The sequence below is a fragment of the Mirounga angustirostris genome, unplaced genomic scaffold, assembly GCF_029215605.1.
Source record: "Mirounga angustirostris isolate CCGP_5_RB_7025 unplaced genomic scaffold, mMirAng1.0.hap1 SCAF_4, whole genome shotgun sequence".
Classification (NCBI taxonomy): domain Eukaryota; kingdom Metazoa; phylum Chordata; class Mammalia; order Carnivora; family Phocidae; genus Mirounga; species Mirounga angustirostris.
The window spans coordinates 127,146,390-127,153,590 of NW_026991712.1; the positions used below are offsets into that span (position 1 = coordinate 127,146,390).

The window sequence follows — 7,201 nt, forward strand, 5'->3', positions numbered from 1 at the left end:
GAAAGGTAGAACAGTTTTCATTTAATATTTTGTTAGATTGATTTATAAATCGCCAATATTTAAACATACTGTATATCTTGCTCTGGGTCCGATGGATGCTAGGGACAGAATGTAGGGAGTGGAACCTATTAAGGTTGGTGCGGATATAAAATAATGTCATAAAATAACACATGTACATGTAAAATAAAAGTCGTAAAAATGCTTTAGGTGTCCCCTTTAGTATGACACAGGATCTTGCTGCAGCCCTTCCCAACACAGCATCCAAGCAACACCCTAACTGCCAAATCCCCATCAGGCTGGGTTCCTCATTCCTCTACAATTCCCCACCCAATAAAAAATCACTTTCCTCACCAGGCTGTGTACCTTTCCACACTCCTGTATTTCTCTTGTCCTCTTTCTGACCTGAATTATGCCATCTTACCAGCTCCCTTGCGTTCTGCATATAGTGAAGCTCTACTTGTCTTTCCAATACTAGCACAAAGCCCAACCACGGTGATTTCTAATCATCCATTTACGGTTCTGTGGCTCCCAGTAACATTTGAGCCCCTGAGGTCAGGGAGAATATCTGATTCATCCTTGTTTCTCTAGGCCTCTGCCAGAATCCTACACATGCAAGGCATTCACTGAGTGTCTTTAGGATAAATGAATAAATTCCCCTAGTTTTATAGCATACATATCTAGCATGACGGGTTTAGTCCTGCATGATATACTGAATATATCAGCAGGAGGGCTGTTCCCCCTCTGTACAGTCTTTCTTACCAACTGATTTAAAATTCTAAAAAGGATACTGCAGTTATCTTTCTATGAATCTTTTGGAATAACTAGCATAGTTGTGAGATTGCAGTTGGTTCCTGATAATATCTTGTTAAGTTGATTAGAGAAAAAAAGATGTGCAGAAAATGATTTAGGATAAAAACAGAGACAGGTACTTCTAAAACGATAGTAAAGAATGCCCTATGTCTGCACATGTGTTTTGGTAAGGGGGAGGGGGAAGAAGAGAAAAATTGGAGAAGATTAGAAATTATCTCCAGATCCTGCAGTGAGAATTTCATTTCTATTTTTTTCTTCCCTATCACTGTCCTTATTTTTAGGATTCACAGTGATCTTTGAGGCGATTCCCACTGTCACTGCACCCTTCCCTCTTAGTGCAGGCTGTCATATTGCTTGACAGTTGCATATTTCTATCTAGTTGATACAACTTGCAAATACCTTCCTAAGCATCATTCCAAATCTTGTAAAAATAATGCTAGCAGTTTTGACTTTGTATCATCCCCTAGACCAATAACGGAGCTTTAAAACCCCCTCTACTAATTCACATCAGTCTCTGGAATACTTTTTTTCTGAACATTAGCACAGCAATGAATTAATTTCATCATGACATTAATTAAGTTATTTTAAAAACCGTAATCACAGATAATACAGTTAAGATGGCTAAAAAGAGTCAGTATCAAGCCAAAAGCTACACTATGATTAGGCAATATATCAGGACAACACCTTTTCTCACAATTCAAGTCAAATAAAAATGAGGAACAGAGAGTGAGGTGGCTGCTGAGACAGGAAATCTTCTATAGTCATGCTCCTTTTGCATTAGTGGGGAGGGCAGGGCTGGAGCGTGAGGCAAGCCAGAAACAGAGGGAGTGAAAAGTTGATCTGGCAGCGAGAGCAAGCAATTGGATTTGCATGCATTTTTTTTCTTTTTCAAATGGCTTATTTTTAATGGTTCAAAAAATAGTCCAAAATCATCATCTTTGTATACATTCCTCTTATTCTCCTTCTCTTGTCTAGTGAAGTAAATACACACACATACACACACACATATACATATATATATACATTACAATTATGATATACCAAAATTTCATTTGTTTTCTTTTCTTTTTTTGCTTTTTAAACTTTTATTTTAATTCTAGTTAGTTCACATACAGTGTAATATTAGTTTCAGGTGTACAATATAGTGGTTCAACACTTCCATACATCACCTTGGGGCTCACCATGACAAGCCCACTCAAAAATATGGAATGCTTCACGAATTTGCGTGTCATCCTCGTGCAGGGGGCATGCTGATCTTCTCTGTACTGTTCCAGTTTTAGTGTACGGGCTCCTGAATGAGCACTTGCATACGTTTTTTTAAGATAGAACTGGGGGCAAATTCCACTTAATAAAACCTTGGGCAACTAAAGTTCTCTGAGACTTGATTTTCTTCATGTTTTATTAAATTATAGCACGAAACCAGGACTAATGAGCAGTATTTAGTATGGCTGTAGATTTTAATAGATTGCAGCAAATAGGCTCAATCTTGAAAGAAATTTAATAAAGAAATATAAAATTCTACTCCTATGACTTAAAAAAATGACCTTATCACCAAACACACAAACGCAGTAGTAATTACATACACACATACCCAGAGTGGGACCAACAGAACTTGTAAAAGAAAAAAAATACACCAGCTTTTAACTGTCACACACAAAAAATTTACAGAGAAATAACATATGAATTAAGTCTTGGAGGACAAATTTAAATTCCCAGGAAAAGACTTTGGCAACAGACAGATTAAATGTTCTTATTACTCCAGAGGGCTATATAGGTAGAAATATTAGAGAAGACTTTAGGTCATTGGCGGACATGTCTAACCAGCAGAACAGACAAGGATGAAATAAGGCTTTTCTGAGGCTAGTGAACTCCTCATGCCTGGAACTACTCAAGCGAAAACTCAACTGAAGTTTGTATAGCATAATGGGTAATCACACGTCCTGGAAACATCGCCTGGGTTGAAATCCCAGATCCACCTCTTTTACAAGCTGTGTCTTTTTGTGCCTCAGCGTAAAACGAATATAAAAGCTATGGCTGCCCCATGTGGTTGTTGTGTGGATTAAATAATTAACACATGTAAAGCACATTAGTGCTATGTAAGCGTTAGACATTATTAATGATATTATTTCTTGGAGGGATTATTTTAGAGGAACTCATGTTTTGGATTGGTTTGGTGAGGTAATCAAAAAGGGATCTGCCTCCTCTGAGATCCTATGATCCTATGTTTCTATATTACCTGACTTCAAGGGATTGAAATTGCCAATCAATTGAGTACTGGCTGAAGCATCTTTGAAAAACAAAACAAAATAATAACAACAAAAACCCATGTTTCTCTTAAAAAGATCTTCATCATCCTTTTTAAGATAGTAATGAATAGCCTGCTTGAACAATTATTCGTATAATTATTTTATAACTCCCAAAAGAAAATAGTTCCCCTCAAACCGGCCCTTGAGCACCTAGGAGCAGCAGGGATAGGTAGAAAGGAGAGGGGGATGGGAATCAAAATCAAATTCATTTCAGAAGAAACCAGTCTTTAAATGATTTTATAGTGTGATGTCGATGAAATGAAAGATGGTTGTTTTGGGCATGGTGAATACGTTCCCTTGCTGTGAAGAGGGAGCTTCATTGGGGGTCAGGATGGCAGCCATAGTGGGTAGCCACACCTTGAGGGAATGCAATAATTCCCTATTGCAAACAGCTTCTTCACTGTTCTCACCTACCTCAGTCCTCCCTGTCCCCAGTCCATTGTGTGCTCCTGTCTCAGTGTTCCTTCTAAAATGCCAATTCACCCCCGCCTCACACCTCACAGGGGCTTCCCATCCATGGACAGTATGACATGTAAATTCTTGGTCTAATGACTCATCATCAGCCGCAGTCAAGTTCCACCCATGAAGTTTGTTTACATGCAGCTCACCCAGATGTATTAAAATCAGAGTCTCTGCAGCTCCCCGGGATGAAGCAACTCAACACAACTATCTATCCCCATTTGGTCCGGCTGCCATGACAGAGGGGTCTTTTTCATTGCATTTTAAATGGAATGATGTTTGGCAGCCCTCACATCTACCTCCCTATCAACAGCAGCAGCAGCAAGCACTTAACAAAGCTCTGATTGAGGCAAATAGCCAAAGACAGCTTAGCCCTTTTCTCTGGCGCTGTGTCTTCCAGCTGAACCAGAGATATAACTCACGGTAGCAAACCTGAAACTGCAACTCTTGACAGATTAATTCCATAACAAAAATCAATCATGGCACTTGTTGCCGGCATACATAATATTTTGAGTTTCCTGTTGAGCACCACCGAGAAGCAGACCTCCTTGACCTTGATGACATTAAACGAATGCACTGATACAGTAATGTAATCAGCTGATCACCGCATGTGCCATCATCCCAGATCTGTATAACAGTGATCAGCATTGAGCTCTTGTTTCCTGTGGCTCCTCCTAACCCAACCAAATTGTCATCCGTACTAGCAGAATGTCTCTTCTAGACAAAAATAGTAGTTGCAGCAACATTCTCAGAAGGTTTTATTTTTCGACTGGTCACCTCAGGCAATATGTCAGCTGATTTGCCTGCTAGGTTTTCCCTGAGCAAGTATCAGCCAGCCAAATGGGTGGGTGGGGGGGTGGGGGGGACGCACACACTATAAATCCCACTCTGACCACAGATAGAGTACCCTCCTGTTCAGAAAAAACCCTTGTTCACTCCTTGGGCTAAAGAGGCTAATAGGAAGGAAGCATGAACAGGTGGCTGGGTGAGTACATCACCCATATAATGAGCAAACTGCAAGGGCTGGAGTGATGCGGGTGCAAGGTGGATGGAATGGAGAGAAGAAAACAAACTTCTCCTTTTTAACATTAGAGGGACTAGATTATACCTGACAATATGAATTGCATTTGGGGCAGAAGAACCATCTGGAAAAGGGCTATTGACAATTCTATTGGATTGCTCAACATGGTATGGGTCTGGATGGGTGAAGACTTTCATGGTTGATGTCACCTGAAAGGCAAAGCTTCTAAGGAGCCTAGAGTGAATTTCCCAGAAACCAGGACCACTCTTGCTGATTTGCCCCATTTGGGGCTAATGATGTTTGGCAGCCCTCACATCTAAAACAAGTGATATTTGGGCTGCCGGGGAAAGAGAGATGATGTGGCCACCATCCCCAGCAACTGATGCCTATATAGAGAAGTCTTGTATATCATGTCTACCCGGAAGCACCCCTGCACGAATATTTCAAGTATTCAAATATGGTTTAGATACCTGAGTGCCAAATGGAGATATTTTATTCTCAAAGCTCTCAATTTACCTTTTTATAAAATGATCCTGGGGCAAAAGGGAAGAGCTAATTAAGCATTTCATTATCTGACTGATATAATGAAGCACAAAGTGACAGTGAAAAAAATCAGCATTGGGAAACATCTGTCCCACTCTAATGCTGAGAATGTCAAAGCCTAGGACAGCATCTGCAGATGGAGGTTTTTAAAAATTGAAATAGAGGAATCTTCAAATAGCATGTTATAGAAATACCTCCGGGGAATAAACTCCAGGTAAAGTTTGCTCTTCAAACCTGTACATAGAATTTACTGTTCTTAGAAATGATAGTGTATCTGTACAAAGGAAATCATGTTCAAGTTGGCAGTGATTTAATGAATACAAGGAAATTATACTAGAATTTACTGTGTATTGTCTCTTTCATGCTCAAGGCTTTCTGAAGTGTCTTACTAACAAGCAATTAAAATGCCAAGAGACCAGGGATGGTGGGCAATGGTAAAATGTCTACTCTTACCCTGGTAGCTTACAAATTGCCTAGAATATCTCCTTGGTTACTGAAGAATGTTGATTGTGGATGTCACAGCTGTCCCTGCAATTGTTTAAACAGGCAATGAGATCTGGGATTCTCCCTAGTTAGTGGAATTTAAGAGAGAACTCCATTTGTAGCATCTTCTATTAATACTGTAGTAAATCAGTATGCACACAGGGCTATGCATTTATCCTGAAAATGTGCTGCTCAAAGTCGCATCACTCAAAAGTACCTAAGCAAATAAAAGCACTTGGCTTAATTATTTCTAATGTAAAATTAATAGATCACTAGTGTAGAAATACAGAAAATACAGATAAGCAAAAAGAAGAAATAAAAATAATTTATAATCTCATCCCAGGAAGAGTTAATTGGCACAATGTCTGGTACATAGTAGGTGCTTCAGAAATACTTGTTAAATAAATATTTCCTTCTAGTCCTTTTTAATGCAAACATGTACATTGTTTAAATAAAAATCGGATCATATCCTACCTACTTTTCTGAAACCTGATTGTAAAAATTTTAGCACTAGATTGTAAATAGTTTTCCAAGTCATTAAATATTCTAGTGGTTTACACAACTGCTTAGTATTACATTTTGGGACAGATTTGGAGTAAAAATTAGACAACATTTAATAATATATTCTCATTCTTTCATCCATTCAATAAATATTTTTTGAGCACTTACTATGTGCAAGCCTCTATTCCAGACATGTGAAGGCATCAGGGAACAGACAAAACTCTTACCTTCAAGGAATTTAAACTGTCATTGAGAAACCACCAAATTGAGCATAATAACTAAATGTCTGAAGATGGTAAGCGCCAGGGAAGAGAATAAAGCTGGATAAATGGGATCGAGAGTATCTGGAAAGGAGAGGAAGAGTAGTAATTTTAAAAGATGAAATTTAAATAAAGTCCTGAAGAAGGAAAGGGATTTGGTCACAGGAATATTTTGAGGAAAGTGCTTCTGGCAGAGGAAACAGCCAATGCAAAGGCCCTACAGTTGGAATATAATTGGCATGCTCAGGGATCAGCAAGGTGGCCGGAGCAAGTCCAGTAGAAAGAGAGTAGAAGACATGGTTGGAGAAGAACAGAGGGAAGAACAAGAGTTTTGGCTTCTTCTCTAAGGAAAACTGGGAGCCCCTGCAGTGTTTTGAGCAGAGAAATGACACAATGTGACTTCTATTTTTATAGGATCTGTCTGAGTGCTGTGTCAAGAATAGAATGTACAGGAAAATGTGTGAGAGGCTACTGCAGTGAAGCAAGCAACAGTGGTGATGGCTCAAACCAGAATAGGACTGTGAAGGTGGTAAGAAGTTCACTTCCAGATGGATTTTGAAAGTAGTGCCAATAGTATATACTGATGGGTGGGATGTGGTGTGCAAGAGAAAGAGAAGCATGGAAAGTAACTCAAGGCATTTGGCTGAGCAGCTGGAAGGTTAGAGTTGCTTTGTATTAAGATGAGAAGACTCTAGGTGGAGCAGATTTCAGGAGGCAGAGATCAGGATTCAGTTGGAGGCATGCTAAGTTTGAGATGTTTATTAAACACCCAACTGGAGATGTTGAAGATATAGTTGGATTTAAAAGCTTGGAATTCA

General features: G+C 39.2%; 1 non-coding gene across 1 annotated transcript; it reads right to left on the minus strand.

The window, feature by feature from the left end:
- Positions 1–2,007: 2,007 nt before the first annotated feature.
- Positions 2,008–2,113, minus strand: LOC123860613 (U6 spliceosomal RNA). The gene has a single exon (XR_006794741.1). It is a non-coding gene; the product is annotated as a U6 spliceosomal RNA (small nuclear RNA).
- Positions 2,114–7,201: the final 5,088 nt, after the last annotated feature.